Source organism: Panthera uncia, chromosome X, assembly GCF_023721935.1.
Source record: "Panthera uncia isolate 11264 chromosome X, Puncia_PCG_1.0, whole genome shotgun sequence".
Lineage (NCBI taxonomy): Eukaryota > Metazoa > Chordata > Mammalia > Carnivora > Felidae > Panthera > Panthera uncia.
Window position 1 is genome coordinate 49932781 of NC_064817.1, and position 23413 is coordinate 49956193.

At 38.4% G+C, this 23413-nt stretch overlaps 1 pseudogene; it reads left to right on the forward strand.

Moving 5' to 3' along the window:
- Positions 1–7302: 7302 nt before the first annotated feature.
- LOC125931314 (L-lactate dehydrogenase A chain-like) lies at positions 7303–19509 on the forward strand (annotated as a pseudogene).
- The last annotated feature ends 3904 nt before the right edge of the window (positions 19510–23413 follow it).

A 23413-nucleotide genomic window follows, 5' to 3' on the forward strand; every position in this document is an offset into this window, starting at 1 on the left:
GGTGCAATTGTGAATGGGATCAGTTTCTTTATTTGTCTTTCTGTTACTTCATTATTGGTGGGTAAGAATGCAACCGATTTCTGTACATTGACTTTCTGTTCTTTGCTGAATTCATGTATCAGTTCTAGTAAACATTTGGTGGAGTCTATCGGGTTTTTCATGTATAAATCATATCATCTGCAAAAAGTGAAAGCTTGACTTCATCTTTGGCAATTTTGATGCCTTGGATTTCCTTTTGTTGTCTGATTGCTGATGCTAGCACTTCCAACAGTATGTTAAAAAACAGCGGTGAGAATGGACATCCCTGTCGTGTTCTGGATCTCAGGGGGAAAGCTCTCAGTTTTTCCCCATTAAGGATGATGTTAGCTGTGGGCTTTTTGTAAATGGCTTTTATGATGTTTAAGTATGTTCCTTCTATCCCGACTTTCTCAAGGGTGTTTATTAAGAAAGGATGCTGAATTTTGTCAAATGTTTTTTCTGCATCGATTGGCAGGATCATATGGTTCTTATCTTTTCTTTTATTAATGTGATGTATCACATTGATTAATTTGTGAATGTTGAACCAGCACTGCAGACCAGGAATGAATCCCACTTGGTCATAGTGAACAATTATTTTTATATGCTGTTGAATTAGATTTGCTAGTATCTTATTGAAAATTTTTGCATCCATATTCATCAGGGATATTGGCCTCTAGTTGTCTTTTTTTGCTGGGTCTCTGTCTGGTTTAGGAATCAAAGAATTTTTAGCAATCAGTATTCTATGCTCGCTTCATAGAATGGTCTGGAAGTTTTCCTTTCCTTTCTGTTTTTTGGAACAGCTTGAGAAGCATAGGTATTATCTCTGCTTTACATGTCTTGTAGAATTCCCCCAGGAAGCCATCTGGTCCTGGACTCTTACCTGTGGCAAGATTTTTGATAACTGATTCAATTTCTTTGCTGGTTATGGGTCTGTTCAAGCTATTTCTTCCTGTTTGAGTTTTGCAAGTGTGTGTGTGCTTAGGAATTTGTCCATTTCTTCCATGTTTTCCAGTTTGTTGGCATATAATTATTTATTCCCTGATAATTGCTTGTATTTCTGAGGGATTGGTTGTAATAATTCCATTTTCATTCATGACTTTATCTATTTGTATCCTTTCCCTTTTCTTTTTGGGAAGCATAGCTAGGGTTTTTCAATTTTGTTTATTTTTCCAAAAAAAACAACTCTTGGTTTCATTGATATGCTCTACAGATTTTTTTTAGATTCTATACTATTTATTTCTGCTCTGGTCTTTATTATTTCTCTTCTTCTGATGAGTTTGGGGTGTCTTTGCTGTTCTGCTTCTATTTCCTTTAGGTGTGCTGTTAGGTTTTGTATTTGGGATTGTTCCTGTTTCTTGAGATAGGCCTGGATTGCAATTTATTTTCCTCTCAGGACTGCCTTTGCTGCATCCCAAAGCATTTGGATTGTTGTGTTTTCGTTTTCATTTGTTTGCTTATATTTTTTTAATTTCTTGTCTAATTGCCTGGTTGGCCCATTGATTCTTTAGTAGGGTGTTCTTTAACTTCCATGCTTTTGGAGGTTTTCCAGACTTTCCTGTGGTTGATTTCAAGATTCATACCATTGTGGTCTGGAAGTGTGCATTGTATGATCTCAATTCTTGTATATTTATGAAGGGCTGTTTTGTGACCCAGTATGTGATGTATCTTGGAGAATGTTCCATGTGCACTTGAGAAGAAATTATAGTCTGTTGCTGTGGGATGCAGAGTTCTAAATATATCTGTCAAGTCCATCTGATCCAATGTATCATTCGGGGCCCTTGTTTCTTTACTTATCCTGTGTCTAGATGATCTATCCATTGTTGTAAGTGGGGTATTAAAGTCCCCTGCAAATACCGTATTCTTATCAATAAGGTTGTTTATGTTTGTGATTGTTTCATGTATTTGGGGGCTCCCGTGTTTTGCACATAGACATATATAATTGTTAGCTCTTCCTGATGGATAGACCCTGTAATTATTATATAATGCCCTTCTTCATCTCTTGTTACAGGCTTTAATTTAAAATCTAGTTTCTCTGATATAAGTAAGGCTACTCCAGCTTTCTTTTGACTTCCAGTACCAAGATAGATACTTCTCCATCCCCTCACTTTCAATCTGAAGGTGTCCTCAGGTGTAAAATGAGTCTCTTGTAGAGAGCAAATAGATGGGTCTTGTTTGTTTGTTTTTATCCATTCTGATACCCTATGTCTTTTTGTTGGAGCATTTCATTTATTTACATTCAGTGTTATTATTGAAAGATGGGTTTAGAGTCATTATGATGTCTGTAGTTTTCATGCTTGTAGTGATGTCTCTGGTTCTTTGTGCTCCCTGCAACATTTCACTCACAGAGTCTCCCTTAGGGTCTCTTGTAGGGCTGGTTTAGTGGTGATAATTTCCTTCAGGTTTTGTTTGTTTGGGAAGACCTTTATCTCTCCTTCTATTCTGAATGACAGTCTTGCTGTATAAAGGATTCTCAGCTGCATATTTTTTCTATTCATCACATTGAAGATTTCCTGCCATTCCTTTCTGGCCTGCCAAGTTTCAGTAGATAGATCCATCACTAGTCTTATCGGTCTCCCTTTATATGTTAGAACATATTTATCTCTAGCTGCTTTCAGAATTTTCTCTTTATCCTTGCCTTTTGCCAGTCTCACTATGATATGTCGTGCAGAAGACTGATTTAAGTTACGTCCGAAGGGAGTTCTCTGTACCTCTTTCATTCCAATGCCTTTTTCCTTCCCCAGATCAGGGAATTTCTCAGCTATGATTTCTTCAAGTACACCTTCAGCCCCTTTCTCTCTTTCTCTTCCTCCTCTGGAATCCCAATTATGCATATATTACTATGTTTCATAGCATCACTTAGTTCTTTAATTCTCCCCTCACACTCCTGGATTTTTTTATCTGTCTTTTTCTCAGCTTCGTCTTTTTCCATAATTTTTTCTTCTAATTCACCTGTTCTCTGCTATGTGTCTTCAATCCATGCTATGGCCGTGTCCGTTTTATTTTGCACCTCATTTATAGCATTTTTGACCTCCTCCTGACTGTTTCTTAGTCCCTTGATCTTTGTAGCAATAGATTCTCTGCTGTCTTCTATGCTGTTTTCAAGCCCAGCGATTAATTTTATGACTATTATTGTAAATTCTTGTTCCGTTACATTGCTTAAATCGATTTTGATCAGTTTGTTAGCTGTTGCTACTTCCTGGAGTTTCTTTTGAGGAGAATTCTTCTGTTTCGTCATTTTGGGTAGTCCCTGCGGTGGCTCCTAACTGCAGGGCACTTCCCTTGTGCTGTCCAGAGTAACTTGTGTTGGTGGGCAGGGCCACAGTCAGACCAGATGTCTTCCCCAGCCCACCACTGGGGCCACAGTCAGAGTGGTGTGTACCTTATCTTTCCCTCTCCCAGGGGCAGGGCTCACTGTGGAGTGGTGTGGCCCTTATCTGGGATACTTGCACACTACCAGGCTTGTGGTGCTGCTTCATTGGGATCTGGCATATAAGGCAGGGTGGATCCACAAGGTGCACTGGGGAGGAAGGGGCAGGCTTAGCTTGCTTTGTCATTGGTGGTCCCCTGTGGGAGGGGCCCTGCAGCACTGGGAGGGAGGCCGACCTGTGGAGGGATGGATCCAAAGAAGCACAGCATTGGGTGTTTGCGGGGTGTAAGCAAGTTCGGTGACAGGAATTGGTTCTCTTTCAGATTTTTTCTGGGGGATGGGAGAGGGATATGGCGCTTGCCAGCACCTTTGTTCCCCACTGAACTGAGCTCTGTGTTCTGGGGCTCAGCAACTCTCCCTCCTGGTGCCCTCTCACCCTCCCCACTCTCTGAGAGCAGAGCTGTTGACTTTTAATTTTCTAGATGTTAAGTCCCCCTGGCTGTCAGAACTCATGCAGTCCGGCCCCTCTGTTTTTGAAAGCCAGACTCCGGGGCTCTGCTTCACCTGGAAGGCTGCCCCTCCACCACCCTGGCTCCCTCCTGAAAGTCCATGTAGCGTGCACTGCCTCTCTGCCCTTCCTACTTTCTTCTGTGGGCCTCTTGTCTACGCTTGGCTCTGAAGAGTCCATTCTGCTAGTCTTCTAGTGGTTTTTTGGGTTATTTAGACAGATGTGGGTGGAATCTAAGTTATCAGCAGGACAAGGTGAGCCCAGCATCCTCCTATGCTGCCATCTTTCTTAAAGTTCAAACTCCATCAACTGTTCTCTTTTAGGTCTTCTAAGTACCACATCCTTCTCTCTCTCTCTCTCTCTTCCATAATCCCCAGGCTCCATGTCCACTCATTTCCTCTTCTCTAGACTCTAGTCAGTTCACCAATACATATAGTGCAAGCTTACCCACCATAAGAAAATCACCAAGGCACTCTTTTCCTGTGCTGGAGGAATCTGAGCACTGCCTGAGGTCACAAGTAGGGCGCCTCATCTTCTATATTTTGGAATAGTTTGAAAAGAATAGGTATTAACTGTTCTTTAAATGTTTGGTAGATTTCACCTGTGAAGCCATCTGGTCTTTTACTTCTGTTCTGTGGGAGTTTTCTGATTACTGCTTCAATTTTGTTGCTGGTAATTGGTCTGTTAAAATTTTCTATTTCTTCCTGATTCGATTTTGGGAGGTTATATGTTTCCAGGAATTTATTCACTTCTTTGAGTTTGTCCAATTTTTTGGCATGTAATTTTTTTATAACATTCTCTTACAATCCTCTGTTTTTCTGTGGTGTTGGTTGTTTTTTCTCTTTAAATTCTGATTTTGTTTACTTGAGTCCTCTCTGTTTTTTTTTTTTTTTTTGATAAGCCTGGCTAAGGATTTATCAATTTGTTGATCATTTCAAAGAAACAGCTCTTGGTTTCAATGACGTGGTGTATTTTCTTTTATTTTCTATTTTATTTATTTCTTTTCTAATCTTTATTACTTACTTCCTTCTTCTGGTTTTGTGTTTTGTTTGTTCATCTTTTTCTAGCTCATTTAGGTGTAAGGTTAGGTTGTTTATTTGTTGTTTTTCTTGCAGAGTTAAGTCTCTGTTGTTATAAACCTCCTTCTTAGAACAGCTTTTGCTGCATCTGAAAGATCTTGGATTACTGTGTTTTCATTTTCATTTGTCTCCATGTATTTTTTTTTTGTTTCCTTTTTGATGTCTTTGTTTACCCATTCATTGTTTAGTAGCATGTTATTTAACCTCCATGCATTTGTGCTCTTTTCAGATTTTTTTCTTGTGGTTGATTTCTAGTTTCAAAGCATTCTGGTCAGAAAAGCTTCATAGTATGACTTCAATATTTTTGAATTTGCTGAGACTTGTTTTGTGACCTAATATGTGATCTCTTCTGGATAATGTTCCATGTGCACTTTAAAAAAAATGTGCTGTTTAGGGTGGAATGTTCTGAATATATCTGTCACATCCATCTGGCTAATGTGTGTAGGATTTTGATAGGTGAAGAAGGGGACAGTTCTAGCTCAAAGTAATATCACAGAAGAGTTTAAAATAGGTGTAGATAGGGAGCTGGGAAGTTGCCTTGTGCTTTCTGAAGGGCAGAAGGTATGAACATGGGCAAGGAGCCCCAGGTTTTCATCACTCCATGAATGTCAGGCATCTGAGTTGGCTTGTACTGATGGTGGAAAGGAAAGGAATAATTTTTAGCAGAAATAAGGCAAAAACAGGGCTTCACTCTACAAAGATTCTCAGAGACAGACAGCCTCATGGAAAATGGGTTAGTGGAAATATGACATTAGGGAGCCATAATAGATCTTTGCTGTAGTCCAGGAGACAAACAGGTAGTAAAAGCCTGATGTGGTTGAGTGGGAGTGGGTATGGATGTGGTAGGGTAGGGATGATTTTCTAATGCTTTTCTAATGTAGAAAAAAGTACAATATTTTATTTGAGTTAGAATGGTTGTAGAGGGAGAAAAGAGAGAAAGATAAACAGTTGGTCACAAAATGGGTGCCCAGTACTCTCAGACAACTAGTTATCTTTTCCTAATTTCTGGTTGAATTGTGTGTGTCTTTGTGTGTGTGTCTTTGTGTGTGTGTGTGTGTGTGTGTGTGCTGCTCTGAGAGTGTGTGTATGTGCATTACCTTGTGTCTATGTGTGTTACTTTGTGTCTCCCAATGTGCCTCTGCAGCCTCCTACATCTGTGTAGGCTTTTGCATCCTCTAGGTTTCATCTAATCCATGCTGCAGTTAAATTGATTGACTAATGGAATGACTTGGCATTGCCTTGTTAATCTTTGGGTGAAGGAATAGGCATTCTTTTCCCTAAAGGTGTCTCTGAATTCCACTTGAAATCTAGGCTGTGATGAATTTGATTGGTTAAAACAGCTATTTCAATTGTATGTGCTCCATGGCATAGCTAGGGATTGAAATCCAATTACTGCTGGATATAGGATTTACCATAAGTCATTTGGCTTCATTTTGGAGACAGTAATTTAGGACTTTGTCACATATCTATGCAAATCTATCCAGCTGAATTGGACTAGAACTGGTAAACTTTTTTGGAAACAATACTCTGGCCCAGTGAGAGTTCTCTGCTGCCTTATGAGGTGAGTGGGGAGGGAAATACAGCCCTAAAGGGCACTAGACCCCTGATTATGGTTTGATTCTGCCTAGAAACAGGGCTGTGGAGTCCACATAGGCTTTAGATCTCTTATGAAATTCAGACCATCTCTTTCATTCTCTTTTCATTCCAACCTTTGAAATGGCAAGTGTTTTCATCTTGTTTTTTTTTTCTCATTTCCAGGAACTACCAGCTCTACTAAACACAGTAGGTTCTCAATAAATATTTGTTACCTTGAACTGAATTATAGTTAAGCCAAGGCCCAAAGAAAAAGAGGAATTTATCCAAGATCCCGAAGAGGAATTAGACCTTCTACCCTGGTTTCTGAATTTCTTGTCAAGAGCTCTTGCAGTTATATAGTCCTGTCTAAAGATAGCTTAGGTTCAGGCATCTGGCAGTGGATGGCTTATGCTGCACCAACAAACTTGTGACTGGGACCAGTTTTTTTTTTTCCTTTCTTTGGGTCTCAGTGTTCTCATCTGCATTATGGGAAGATTAGACTACAAGGTTTGAAAGAGTCCATATAGTTTTGTTCCTAGGAATTTGTGACCAACATTGAGAGAATAAGCCTGTATGCCCTTGGGTAAGATAGAAAGAGGAGGAAGCAGTTATGGCCTATTTTAGAGTCTGTGTGTCACAGCCTCCTCCCTCTCTTCTGAATCCAAATCTCCACTAAAAGAAGGAAAATAAGTTTTCTGGCTTGGGAAATCTTTCTCTGACCCATAAGCCACTGGGTCTCTGGGAAGTGGGAAGGCATGTCCAGCCCAGAGCCTCCAATGCCTTATAGGGCTAGAAAGGCCTATGTGACCAACTGGGAAGGTGGTGAATGGTTGGCCCAGAGAAGTTTTCTAGTTCCAGAGGATCTAACCCTAGTGAGAAAGGGGGGTGACTGCCACTCAGCCTTGGACAGGTAAGCGGGCTTAGCCAAGCCAGTGTATTCTGGAAAGGCCAGGAATGATGTCATGGGACACTTTGGGCTGCAACAACAGGAAACCACCAAGTGTTTACATTGGCTTACAGAGCACAAGCAGCCTGTTTTTTCTTCACTTCCTCAGTCTATCTGTTTCCTCTAATTCAAATACTATGAAGAAGGACTCACTGCCCAGGGCAGAGAAAGCGGAAGGGAGGCCCCTAAGAGAAATAACCCCCTCCTCAGCCCAAAGGGCTTTACTCTAGCTGGGGCCCTGCCAATAACTGACCTTAGGGTAGGGAAAGCAAGGTAGTTGGGACATACTCTGAGTGTTATACACCTCTATGGAAAGAAATTTCATAATTCTCCCTAAGATTCAATTCAGGTTCTAAACCATCTTGGACTTCTCCTAAGATCAAATCAGTCACCTAGTCTTGTAAACTTAATTTAATCAAATTCATATAATCAATAGTAATTTGTATGTGAAGTGTTGTATTATGCTGTATTTGTGTGTCTGTGTCAGTGTGCCTCACAGGCAGTGGTGGGATACAAAGATAAAACAACAACAACAACAACAACAGTTCATACCCTCAATGAATTGACAATAGACTTAATGGCAGTGGGATGTCTTTAATCTATTCCATTCTCTTCATCTCCAAGTTTGTTGCCCCAGTTCAGGATCCCCATCATTTCCAACCTACATGTAACAGTTTCTTAATGGGTCTCCCCATTAAGTGGTTTAAGGTCTTGTGATTTAAGCAAAATGAGAGTCTACACCATGATAGTCACAGTCAAGAGGGACAGAAGTACATATTTGAGAGACCATTATCATCACCATTATCATAGTTAACAGATATTAAATACTTACTATGTGCTAGGAAACTGATTTAAGTACTCTAGCTAGATTAATTCATTTGATCCTCACAATAATCTTATGAAATATTATCACACATTTTTCAGGTGAGGGCTCTGAGGCACAGAAAGTATAAGTAACTAGTAAGTTGCTGAGCCAGGATATAAGCCAGGGAAAGCTGACTTTAGAATCCAATCTTTTAACCACTACTATATACTTTACAGAAGGTAGCATTTCTGGGACTCAATGTTTGGTTAGATATGGGGACTTGGAGCAGTCAAAGAAGACTTATGAGTTTCCTGGTCAGTGAACTCTGGTTATACATTAAGACATTCATGCAAGCAGGAAAAACTGGGGCAGAGGAACAGATGTACAGGGAGCAATATGAAGATTTCAGTTTGGTTCATGGCAGGGTTGTTGTTCCTGTGGGATATCCAGAAGATATCAGCTAGATGGTTGGCCATGTGGATTTGAAGTTCTCTTGCCACCTGATCCTTTTTTAGGCTCAGGCATCACTGGCTCTGGGAGACTCCCTTTTACCTCTGAGAATAGCAAATTATTTTTATGTTTCACTCTTATAGCACCCTCCTTTCTTCTTTCACAGAATTCACCCCAGGTTCAATTATTGGTGTAATTATTAGTTTAATGAATAGATTGTTAGCTACGTGAGGACAGGTGTTGTCTATATTAGAATTCTATCCCACATGTCTAACACCATTTCTGGAATATATTATCCACTTAGCTGCTCATTAATTCATTCATTCAAGAAATATTTATCAAGCACTTAATATTTTCCAGACACTGTTCTAGAAGCCTGTTTCAAAATTTACATAAAGCCCTTGCCCTTGTGGAGCTTACATTCCATTGAGACACACAGTGAATGGCAGTGATTTTATTTGATATTTTTTGTGTCTGTGATCCTGAGTAGAGCTATATTAGTTTATTTATTGAATAAATCCCTATTAAGTATTTTATATGTACCAGTCACTTTTTAATCCTCCCATTTAATCCTTGAAACAATCCTGTAAAAGAGATACCATCATTAACCCCATTTATAGAATAGACCACCTGATGTCAGAGAGATTTAGCAACTCGCCTTAGATCACACTAGTAAGGAGTCAAGTGCAAGTAGTTTACTCACAATACCTTCCAGCTTACTCATTAGAGTACAACACACTGCTTTTGATATGTCCATTCTGTGCTTAAAATGATACATGGGAACCCCTGTAGGGCACCTGATCCAGAAGGAGACCTTGAGCAAATACAGTCATGCAGAAAACTCCCAGCTTAGACCAGGTCTCATAGGTATCTTCTTGCACTCTCCATTTCTCATAGTGATAGGATAGGCCTATCCTATGGTTAACTCCAGGAATTGGTAGAGCAGCAGTAGCTATAGAACAAATACTTAAAGCCTGGACTCCTGAGGAAGACCCCACCCCTATGCCATTATAGGAACCCTAACCCCCAACCCCTCCTTGGGCCAAGCATCTGGAAGACAAGAGGCAGTGGATATAGTTCCATGGTTCACCCTCTCCAACCATAAGGTAGATATATGGAAAAGGTTTGAAAACCAAAAGTGAGGCAAGGTTCAAGGACAGGTGGAAGGGGAAATAGACCCACCAGACTGTCCTATCCTGAGGTTCAGGGCAGAGCTCTGTCTGCATAGCCACCTTCTGCTAAGTGACTCCAAATGCCACAGTGTGAGGAGAGCCAGGCAAAGAAAGGGTGGGGGAGGAGTTGGCGGTTCCTAGATGTGGCCTGGGCTGGGCCTGTATATTACTATGAAACTATGTATGGGGTCTATATGTGAGTGAAATGAGGATAGCATGGCATGAAGCCTGGGCAGGTCTAGGAGGGGAGGAGATACTGAAAAGAATGTCGCAGAGTGAGTAAAGAGTCTCTGTGCCTGGTTTTGTTGCCAAAACATAGTGTGACTGCATATTTCCTAAATAAGTATTTATACTTGCATGGGAGACATGGCTTATCATATGCATGGCCTGTGCAGGCATATGTGTATGTGTGTAAAGTGTTGGGGAAGAATAGTTGTGACAGTGTCTTTGTAATGTCTGTATGTCTGGTTGTGCATGCCAGTTTCTGTGTGGTATTCAAGAACACTAGATATAGGAAGTATGTCTAAGGAAGATGTTGTATGTGAGGTGTGCAAGTGAAACATGGGCGAAGTGTGTGGTGTATGCTATGGATTGTGGGGAATACATTGAAGTGAGGTGTTGGCAGAGGGCATGGTGCTATGGCTGTGTGGTGAATACATGATCTGTGGAATGGTCAGGTGCATTGGACCCCCCCACTAACATTAGCCACATCTCTCTGAACCTCAGCTTTTCTGCTGAAAAAATGTGGATAAGCTCTACCTCTACACAAGATTGTATGAAAATTCAGTGAGTTAATCCATGGGAAGTGTCCTACACACAATAGGTGCTCAAGGTATTATTTCTACCATTATTATGACTGTGAAGTAAAGTGGCTGACATCTGGGTCAGAGCAGCGGCTCATTAAAATGTTTGCCAAATTGAAGAATGAATGACTTGTTTGGTTTGTTTTTACCTGTTTGATACTCAGTTGATAACTAAGCTGGGTCTTGAATTGGCCCATTACTTTGTCTATGTTGAAAATCCTGGAGTGGGAGCCCTGAAATTTCATATTCCACAGGAAGTAAGGTGGGATGGGAGGGGATGGTGTAAAAGCCAACCAGCCAAGCCTGGACAAAAAGCAGGGGAAGGATAGTACCAGGAGCTCTCTAGGCACTCAAGGAACTGAGTTAAAGAGAGGTGAGGGCAGTGAGGTGCCAGAACCCAAGGAAATTTTGTGAAGGATAAGAAACATCTCAATTCTCCATGCCTGGACTGAGCTCTATTCCAAGGCAGCTCTACAACCTAGGTCTCCAGGGCCTGGCACAGGAAGGGACTCATCAAATGGTCATGAATAATATAAGTCACAGAGTTCCAGGGCCACAAAGTCTTGAGTATAAATTAGGTTTCCTGATTATTACTCATTTCTTTGTATATTGTCTGTCTACTCTGACTAGAGTGTTCTTTACAACCATTTCCCCAGTACCTAAAATAGTACCTGGCACAAAGTAGGTACTTCACAAATGGTTATACTAGAACACAGCAGTAAGAGTAGTATGTATAGCTGTTATTATCACGTTTTCTCTTTTTTATAGATTTTATTGCGATAAAATGTATATAACATAAAATTTGCCAATTTAACCATTTTTAAGTGTAAAACTCAGTGGCATTAATTACATTCAGTGTTGTGCAATCATCATCACCTATTTCTTAAACAATTCTGTCATCCCAAACAGAAAATATGCAGCCAGTAAGCAATAACTCTGCATTCTTCCACTCCCCCAACCACTGGTAACCCCTAATCTACTTTCTGTGTCAATGAATTTGCCTATTCTGGATATTTCATCTAAGTGGAAGCATACCATACTTGACCTTTAGTTTCTGGTTTATTTCACCGAGTATAATGTTTTCAGGTTCATCCATGTTATGCCACATATGAAAATGTCATTTCTTTATTTTTTTATGTATTTAAATTCATGTTAGTTAACATACAGTGTAGTCTTGGCAAGTAATTCATCTCTTACATATGACACCCAGTGATCATCCCAAAAAGTGTTCTCCTTAGTGCCCATCATCCATTTAACCCATTCCTCAACCACCCCCCTCCAGTAACCCTCAGTCTATTCTTTGTATTTAAGAATCTCTTATGATTTGCCTCCGTCTCTGTTTTTATCTTATTTTTCCTTCCCTTAACATATGTTCATTGTTGAATTTCTCAAATTCCACATATGAGTGAAATAATGATATCTGTCATTCTCTGACTTATTTCGCTTAGCATAATACCCTCTAGTTCCATCCACATTGTTGCAAATGGCAAGATTTCATTCTTTTTCATCAATGAATAGTATTCCATTACATATATATACGACATCTACTTTATCCACTCATCAGTCAATGGATATTTGGGCTCTGTCCATAATTTGGCAATTGTGGATAGCACCACTATAAACATTAGTATGCACGTGCCCTTTTGAATCAGCATTTTTGTATCCTTTTGATAAATTCCTAGTAGTGCAATTGCTGGGTTGTAGGGTAGTTCAACTGTTCATTTTTAATGAATCTCCATAGTGTTTTCCAGAGTGACTACACTAGTTTGTATTCCCACCAACAGTGAAAAATGGTTCCCCTTTCTCTGCACCATTGCCAACATTTGTTGTTTCCTGAGTTGTTTATTTTAGTCATTCTGACAGATGTGAGGTGGTATCTCATTGTGGTTTTGATTTGTATTTCTCTGATGATGAGTAATGTTGAGCATCTTTTCATGTGTCAGCCATCTAGATGTCTTCTTTGCAAAAGTGTCTATTCATGTCTTCTTCCCATTTCTTCACTGAATTCTTTGTTTTTTGGGTGTTGAGTTTGATAAGTTCTTTATAGATTGTGGATACTAACCCTTTATCTGATGTCATTTGCAAATATCTTCTCCCATTCTGTCAGTTGCTCTTGAGTCTTATTGATGGTTTCCTTTGCTGTGCAGAAGCTTTTTTATCTTGTTGAGGTCCCAATAGTTCATTTTTGCTTATATTTACCTTGCCTCTGAAGACACGTCAAGAAAGAAGTTACTGTGGGCACAACAGGGATGTCCACTCTCACCACTGGTGTTCAATGGAGTACTGGATGCCCTAGCCTCAGCAATCAGAAAACAAAAAGAAATAAAAAGCATCCATATCAGCGAGGAAGCATCCATATCAAGCATCCATTTACTCTTTGCAGATGACATGATACTCTACATGGAAAACCTGAAAGACTCCACCTAAATACTACTAGAGCTGATACAAGAATTCAACAATATCACAGGATATAAAATCAAAGTACAGAAATCAGTCGCATTTCTATACACCAATAATAAAGCAGCAGAAAGAGATATCAATAATCGATCCCATTTACAATTGCACCAAAACCCCTAAGACACCTGGGAATAAACCTAACCAAAGAGGCGAAAAATCTATACATGAAAACTATAGATAGCTTATGAAAGAAATTGAAGAATGCACAAAAAATTGAAAAATATTCCATTGCTCATGAAGTGGAAGAACAAATATTGTTAAAATGTCAATACTATCCAAAGCAATCTACAATTCAATGCAATCCCTATCAAAATAGCACCAGTATTCTTCACAGAGCTAGAAAAAAAAATCCTAAAATTTGTATGGAACCACAAAAGACTTGAAATAGCCAAAGTAACATTAAAAAAGAAAACCAAAGCGGGAGGCATCACAATTCCAGGCTTCAAGGTGTATTACAAAGCTATAATCATCAAGATGGATGGTACTGGCACAAAAACAGACACATGGATCAGTGGAATAGAATAGAACACCCAGAAATGGATTCACAAATATGTGACCAACTCATCTTTGGCAAAGCAGGGAAGAGTATCTAATGGACAAAAAGTCTCTTTAGCAAATGGTGCTGGGAGAAGTGGAGAGCGACATGCAGAAGAATGAAATTGGACCTCTTTCTTGCATCATACACATAAATAAATCCAAATTGGATCAAAGACCTAAATGTGAGACACGAAAATATCAAAATCCTACAGGAGAAAACAGGCAGCAACCTCTCTGAGAATGTCATTTCTTTTGGTGGCTGAATAATATTCCATTGTATGTATATATCCATTTTATTTATCCATTCATTTGTTTACAGACACCTGGGTTGCTTCCCCATTGTGGCCACTGTGCATAATGCTGCAATGAAATTGGGATATAAGTATCAGTTTGAGTCTGTATTTTCAATTATTTTGGGTATATATATATATATGTGTGTGTGTGTGTGTGTGTGTGGAATTGCTTAGGTCATATATAATTCCATGTTTGGATTTTTGAGGAACTGTCAAATTGTCTTCCATAGTGACTGCACCATTCATTTAACATTTCCATCGGAAGTATATGAGGGTTTGAATTTCTCTATAACTTTGCCAACACTTTTCGTTTTTAAGCTTTTGATATTTATTTATTTATTTATTATTTATTTAGAATTGTGATAAAATATATACAACATAAAATTTACCATCTTGGGGTGCCTGGGTTGCTCAGTCGGTTAAGCATCCGACTTCACCTCAGGTCATGATCTCACAGTTCATGAGTTCAAGCCACACATCAGGCTCTGTGCTGATAGCTCAGAGCCTGGGACCTGCTTCAGATTCTGTGTCTCCTTCTCTGCCCCTCTCCTGCTTGTTCTCTCTCTCAAAAATAAATAAACATTTAAAAAAATATTATATATATGTGTGTATATATATATATATATATAATTTATTGTCAAATTGGTTTCCATACAACACCCAGTGCTCATCCCAACAAGTGCCCTCCTCAGTGCCCATCACACACTTTTCCCTATCCCCCACCCCCCATCAACGCTCAGTTTGTTCTCATGGTTTGCCTCCTTCCCTCTCTGTAACTTTTTTTCCCCCTTCCCCTCCCCCCTGGTCCTCTATTAAGTTTCTCAAGATACACATAAGGGTGAAAACATATGGTATCTTTCTCTGCCTGACTTATTTCACTAAAAATTCATCATATTAATTATTTTAAAGTGCACAGTTCAGTAGTGTTAGCACATTCACATTGTAGTGCAAACAATATCCAGGACTCTTTTCATCTTATAAAACTGAAGCTCTATATCAATTACACAATTTCCTATTTGCCTTTTTCTTGGCAACTACCATTCTACCTTCTGTCTCAATTTTACTCTGGATGCCTCATATACATGGAGTCATACAGGATTTGCCTTTTTGTTACTGGTTTATTTCACTTAGCATAATGTCCTCAAGATTCACCCATGTTGTAGCCTGTGTCAGCATTTCCATTATTTAAAAGGTTAAATAATATTTCATCATGTGCACATACCACATTTTGCTTATCCATTCATCTGATGATGGGCCCTTGGGTTGCTTCCACATTTTGGCTATTGTTAACAATGCTGCTGTGAACATGGGTGTCAAGATTCTACTTCCTTTTTTTAAAACTATTTTTTTAATTCAAGTTAGATAACATATAGTGTAGTCTTGATTTCAGGAGTAGAACCCAGTTATTCATCTCTTACATATGACACCCAGTGCTAATCCCAAAAAGTCCCCTCCTTAATGTCCATCACCCATTTCACCCATAACCTCCCCAGCAACCCTCAGATTTTTCTATTTAAGAGTTTTATGGTTTGCCTACCTCTCTGCTTTTGTCTTATTTTTCCTTCTCTTCTCCTATCAAATTCTAAATATGAGTGAAATCATATGATATCTGTCTTTCTCTGACTGATATACCCAGAGGTGGAATTGCTGGATCATATAGTAATTTTATTTTCAATTTTTTGAGGAACTGTCATACTGTTTTCCATAGCAACTATACCTTTTTAAATTCCCATCAACAGGGCACAAGTGTTTTAATGTCCCCACATCCTCACCATACTCCATTCTTTTCATATTATAGTTATCTTAATGGCTAAGTGATATCTTATTGTGGTTTTGGTGCACATTTCCCTAATGAATATGATGTTCAGCATATTTTCATGTGTTTATTTGACATTTTATATTTTCCTGGAGAAATGGCTATTCAAATATTTTGCCTATTTGTCCCAGTGCCTCAACATTTATTTATTTATTTAGGTATTTATGTATGCATGTATGTATTAATTTTAATTCCAGTGAATGAAAATACAGTGTTATATTAGATTCAGATGTACAATATAGTAATTCAACACTTCCATACATCACGCTTTGCTCATCACAAGTGCACTCCTTAATCTCCATCACCTATTTATCCCATCCCCCCAACCACATCCCCTTTGGTAACCATCAGTTTGATCTCTATACTTAAGAGTCTTTTTTCTTAATTTCAATCTCTCCTTCTTATTTTTTCCCTTTTCTTTTTTGTTTCTTAAATTCCACATAATGAGTGAAATCATGTCTTTCTCTGACTGACTTATTTTGCTTAGCATTATACTTTCTAGCTCCATACATGTTGTCACAAATTCTTTTGCCTATTTTTTTTAATTTTTTTGGTTTTTTGTTGGTGAGTTGTAAGAGTTCTTTATATATTCTGAATATTAAACTCTTATAACATATATGATTTGTAAATGTTTTCTGTCATTATGTAGGTTTTCTTTTCAGTTTCTTGATAATGTCCTTCAATACACAAAATATTTTAATTTTGATAAAGTCCAATTTATCTACTTTAAGTTTTGTTCCTTTGGTGTCATATCTAAGAATGCCAAATCCAAGACCATGAAGATTCACATCTATGTTTTTTATAAAGGTTTTATAGTTTTAGCTTTTTCTTAAATGTTTATTTATTTTTGAGAGAGAGAGAGCACAAGCGGGGTAGGGACAAAGAAAGAGTGGAACAGAGGATCTGAAGTGAGCTCTGAGCTGACAGCAGAGAGCATGATGTGGCGCCCAAACTCATGAACCATGAGATCATGACCTGAGCCTAAGTCGGACACTTAACTGAGTGAGCCACCAGGTGTCCCTATGGTTTTAGCTTTTATATTTAGGCCACTGATCCATTTTGACTTGATTTTTTAAAATATAATTTATTGTCAAATTGGTTTCCATACAACACCCAGTGCTCATCCAAACAAGTGCCCTCCTCAGTGCCCATCACCCACTTTCCCCTCTCTCTACCCCCCATCAACCCTCAGTTTGTTCTCAATATTCAAGAGTCTCTTATAGTTTGCCTCCCTTCCTCTCTGTTTGTAACTTTTTTTCCCTTCCCTCCCCCATGGCCTTCTGTTAAGTTTCTTGAGATCCACATATGAGTGAAAACATATGGTATCAGTCTTTCTCTGACTGACATTTCACTTAGCATAATACCCTCCAGTTCCATCCACATTGCTGAAAATGGCCAGATTTCATTCTTTCTCGTTGCTATTGACTTTATTTTTGTATATGGTATGAGGCCAGAGTCCAATTTCATTCTTTTTCATGTGGAAGTCCAATTGTCCCAGCATCATCCATTGAAAAAACTATTTTCTCCTCATTGAATAGTCTTGGTACCCTTGTCAAAAATCAATTGGAAATAGGTGTATGTATTTATTTCTGGACTTTCAATTCTATTCCATTGGTCTATATGTCTATACTTATGCCATCACCACACTTTTTTGATGACTGTATCTTTGCAATAATTTTAAAATTGGGGAAAGATCCCTCCAGAATTCTGGCTTTCTACTTTTTTTCAAGAATGTTTTGGCTTACAACTCCATATGAATTTAAGGGTTGGCTTTTCCATTTTTCAAAAAAGACTTCTGGAATATGGTAGGGATTACATTGAATCTGTAGATTGCTGGGGTAGTAATATTGATACTTTAACAATAGTAAGTCTTCATACCACTAGCATAAGGTGTTTCATTTACTTAAATCTTATTAATTTTCTTCAGCATGTCTTATAGTTTCAGTGTACACTTATTTCACCTTGTTGGTTAAATTTATTCCTAGGTATTGAATTCTTTTACATGTGATTTTAAGTGTAATTGCTTTCTTAATTTCTTATTTCTTTTTGGATTGCTCATTTCTGGTGAATACAAATACAAATGATTTTGTATGCTGATATTACATTCTGAAACTTGGCTGAATTTGTTTATTAGCTCTACTACTAGATTTTTTTAGTGAATTCTTTGGGATTTTTCTACATATGGGATTATGTTATTTGTGAATAAAGATAATTTTATTTTTTTTCTTTACAATTGGGTGCTTTTTATTTCTTTCTTTGTGTGTCTTATTGCTCTAGCTAGAACTTCCAGTAAAATGTTTAATAGCAATGGTAAAAGTAGGCATTTTTGTCTTGATCCAGATTTTAAGAATAAAGCTTTCAAGTCTCTTACAACTGAGTATGATATTAGCTGGGTTTTTCATAAATGTAATTGTCCATGTTGAGGACATTCACTTTAATTCCTTGCTTTCTGACTTTTTTTTTATCATTAAAGGGTGTGCATTTTGTGAAATGCCTTTTCTGCCTGATTTGAAATGATTATGTGATTTTTACCTTCATTCTATTATTGTGATATGTTACATTGATAGATTTTCTTATTCTTTGATCAACTTAATTTTTAAGATTATGCTGTTTAGGGGAGCAGCTGCCACCAAGTCAGGACCCAACCTTGTGCACTGTCAATGCCTGTGCACCCACCCGACATGCACTCCCAATTCTTTTTGGTTCTAAGTCAAATACAGCAGCTCTCAAGGATCAGTTGATTCAGAATATTCTTAAGACTATACCCCCCAGAATAAGATTACAGTTGTTAGGGTTGCTGTTGTTAGCATCGCTTGTGGCCATCTGTATTTTAATGAAGGACTTGTCAAATGAACTTGCTCTTGTTGATGTCGTGGAAGACAAATTGAAATGAGAGATGACGAATCTCCAGCATAGAAGGCTTTTCCTTAGAACACCAAAATTTGTCTCTGGTAAAGACTATAATGTGACTACAAACTCCAAGCTGGTTATTTTCACAGAGAGAAAGCCTTCTTAATTTGGTCCAGCATAACGTGAACATTTTAAATTAATCATTCTTAATATCGTAAAATACAGCCTAAACTGCAAGTTGTTTGTTTCCAATCCAGTGGGTATCTTGACCTATGTGGCTTGGAAGATAAGTGGCTTTCCCAAAAACCGTGTTATTGGAAGTGGTTGTAATCTGGGTTCATCCTGGTTCCATTACTTAATTGGGGAAAGGCTGGGAGTTCACCCATTAAGCTGGCATAGGTGGGTCCCTGGGGAGCATGGAGATTCTAGTGTGCCTCTGTGCAGTGGAGTAAATGTTGCTGGCGTCTTCCTGAAGAATCTTCACTCTGACTTAGGCACTGATGCAGATAAGGAACAATGGAAAGAGGTTCACAAATAGGTGGTTGACAGTGCCTGTGAGGTGATCAAACTGAAAAGGCTACACTTCCTGGGCCATTGGGCTATTTGTGGAATATTTGGAAGAAAGTATAATGAAGAATCATAGGCAGGTGCATCCAATTTCCATCATGACTAAGGGTCTCTATGGAATAAAAGATTCTGTTTACCTTAGTGTTCTTTGCATCTTGGGACAGAATGGAATCTCAGAAGTTGTGAAGGTGACTCTGACTCCTGAGGAAGAGGCCCATTTGAAGAATAGTGCAGATACACTTTGGGGGATCCAAAAAGAACTGTAGTTTTAAAGTTGTCTTATGCTGTTCCGGTTCACTGTCTAGACCATAACAGGATTTTAGCTGGAGGTTGTATATATCATCCTTATTATCTGATCTATTACTCAAGTAGTAATATTAAAATGGCCTAGGAAAAGCATCAGTTTCCTAAAGTTACAAATAAGAATGGTTCACAAAACCCTGCAGCTATATCCTGATGCTGGATGGTACTTGTGTAGTCCTAAATTGGTTAATGTAAAATAGTTCCACCACTTGAGAGGCACCACTGCCAATATTACATATGCTGAAGTTGTTCTCCAAACCAGATGTATATTTACCATGTGATATATAACATCTGGTTCCTTCACCCAACATGCCTAGTCCAACTTTTTTTCTCCAATCACATCCTGGAATTCAATGTATAAATGTAATATTGCATGTATTGTGCATAAAACTGTTCTAAAGGATCTTATTTTGTGTACTATATATGTTAGAATATAGTGTACATTGCCATATAATGCAAAAAGAAATATCTATATATAAACAAGGGTCATGCCAACCAATTAAAATACCAAATAAACTTTGAACAGTGAGGAAAAAAAAAGATTATGCTGTTTCATTTCCACAAATTGTCAACATTTACATTTTTCTTTTGTTATTGATTTCTAGTTTCATTTCATTGTAGTTGGAAAAAACATTTTGTATGTTTCAATCTTTTTAATATTTATTGGGACTTGTTTTGTGACCTAACATATGGCCTCTTCTGGAGAAGAGTGCTCCATGTGCACTTGAGAAGAATGTGCATTCTGCTGTTGTTGGTTGGAGTAAATTATTAATTTATTAATTAATGTTTTTAATGTTTATTTTTGTCAGAGACAGAGAGAGACAGAGAGAGAGAGAGAGAGAGAGACAGCGCAAGTGGGGAAGGGCAGAGGGAGATGGGGACACAGAATCCAAAGCAGGCTCCAGGCTCTGGGCTGTCAGTGCAGAGTCTGATGCAGGCTTCAAAGCCGCAGACTCTGGGATCATGATCTGAGCCGAAGTCTGATGCTTAACTGACTGAACCACCCAGACACCCCATTGGGAGGAGTAATTTATATTTGTTAATTTTAGTTAGTTGCAGTGCTGTGAAAGTCTTCTATTTTTTTTAATTTATCTTCTGTCTAAATGTTCTATTTATGATTGAAAGTGGGATATTAAGTTTCTCACTATTGTACAATTGTTTATTTCTCACTTTAATTTTGTCAATGTTTGCTTCATATTTAGGTGGCTCAATTGTTTGGTGCATATATGTTTATAATTATTATGTTTCTGATAAATTTATCAGAATATCATTCCCTTCAGTGTCCCTTGTAAAAGGTTTTAGCTTGAAGTCTATTTTATCTGATACTCATATCCAGCTATCTTTTGGTTGCTATTTTCAAGAAAAATATTTTACCATCTTTTCAATTTCAACTTATCTGTGTCTTTGGATATAAAGTTAATCTTTTGGGGGAACCTGGGTGGCTCAGTTGGTTAAGATTCCGACTTTGGTTGGGGTCATGATCTCACAGTTCGTGTATAGAGTCCCATGTTGGGCTCTGTGCTGACAGCTCAGAGCCTGGAGCTTGTTTTGGACTCTGTGTCTCCCTCTCTCTGCCCCTCCCCTGCTCAAGCTCTGTTTCTTTCTCTGTCTCTGTCTCTATCTCTGTCTCTCTCTCTCTCTAAAATAAACATTAAAAATTAAAAAAAAATAAAGTGAATCTTTTGTGAACAGCATATAGTTGGGTCATGTTCAGAAACAATTTCATTAATCTCGCCTTTTGATTGGGTAGTTTGATACATTTACGTTTAATATAATTATTGTATTTTTATTTGTCCCTCATTTTCTCTATTACTTGCTACTTGTATGTTCGGTGGTTTTTGAGAAGAATTGTCTTCAGTCTCTTCTTTTTTGCTTCTGTGTATATGCATTAGATGTTATTTTATGGTTGCCATGGGGATTAGATTTCACAACCCAACTTAAATTGTTACCAACCTAACTTCAATATTATTCAAAGACTCTGCTAAGATACAGCTCTGTCTCTTTATGTTACGGTTTTCACAAATCACAGCTTTATATGTTTTATGCTCAATAATATAGTTATAATTATTTTTATACGTTTGTCTTTAAATAATGTAAGAAATAAAAACTAGTTAAAAACTAAAAGCACAATAATATTGGCTTTTATGTTTGCCCATTTATGGACCTTTATCATAGAAGTTTATTTCTACACATGATTTATAGTTACTGCATATATCTTTTTATTTCAACATAAAAGACTCCCTTTAACATTTCTTGTAGACCAGGTCTAGTGTTAACATATTCCCTAAGCTATTGTTTATCTGGAAATGTCCCAATTTTCCCATTTTTGAAGAAGAGTTTTGCCATATACAAAATTCTTCACTGGCAGTTATTTTTCCAGTACTCTAAATATAATGTTCCTTTTTTTTTATCTTACTTTTTTTGTTGTTGGAAACTGGACATTTGAATATTATAATGTGGTAACTCTGGAAATAAGATTCTTTTACTCCCCCAAGATTTGCTGTTCTATTGATTGCTGAAGGTTATAGTATGTATGTTTAATGAGTATTCCAAACTATTTTTGGAAAAACTGAATTCCTTGTCATGTATGGTCTCTGAAGTATCCATTTCTTAAGCTCATGTTTGGCTAGTGTTTTGATGAATTTCTTTGAATGCCAGGAGCTGGAAACAAAAACAAACAATAACAAACAACAATAACAAAAGAAAAACATCCTCCATCAAGAAAAAATACAAAATACGAAGCATGTCTCCCAGTCTTTGCAGATAGGCTCTGTGATGGGCCAATCCAACACTTATCCAGGATTGCACTGAGCCTGAGGTGAAAATTTAGAGTGGTCTGAGTTGTAAGTGAGGTAAAATAGAGAGAAGTTATGCATTTGTCCTTCACGGAGCCCTCAGAGAACTTACAGCAGACATATACAAGGTGTGGACACTTGCAGGGGATGAGCTCTGCAGCTTCTTCCTCCTGGTGATCCACTGTAGTTCTTGAAAGAAGTTTGGTTATTGAGAGAAGATGGCAGTGGAGTATGAGGACCTTAGGCTTGCCTGGTCCCCCATGAACACAACTGGATAATGAAAAATTATCCTAAATACACCAGAAATCAATCTGAAGACTGACAGAACAAACTCCACAATTAAAGGGAGAGAAGAAGCTCCATCAAAGAAAGTAGGAAGTGTGTAGTTGGGGTTTAGGGGAGAAACAGATCATGGGTACTGTGGAGAGGAGGGAGCCATTGTCATGGAGAAGAGAGAGAGAAGTCATGGTGCAAGAGAGAGAAGCACACAGATAAATGTACAAGGAGAATGTTTCCACAAAAGTATTGGCTTGGAAAATGAGAGGGGCAGAATTTTGTGAGTTCTTGCAACCAGTGGGGCTTAAAGCCTGGAGTTGTAAAGGTCAGTGGGTTTGGCTGGGTTAGAGTCTGGAAGACACTGTGCTGCTTGTGGAGAGAAGGCAGGAAAACAAGCCAGGAACAGACAGTATGGAAACAGCAATTTTAAGTTCCTGGATCACAGAGTGGAGAGATTATTTGCTCTCCTCAGAGCATGTCACTGAGAGGCAGCATTCATGGAGACACCTCTCTGGGAACAAAGGAGCTGGCTGGAAACATTTCCCTCCCATGACCTTCAGCATAAACACAGAACAACTTGTGGGAAGGATTGCAGCACTGACACTGCCTAACTTACACAATACCACATTCCCCAGTGCTCTGGCAGAACTGCTTCTCAGTTAAGCTTGCCTCAGTCCCAGTGCAGAAAGCCTATCCCCTAGGAGATCAACACAAACCCCTGGACACATCACATCTCTGAAACAGAGAGTTTTGCAGGTCCTCAGTTATGCTGGAGTTGGTGTCAGGTCTCATTTCA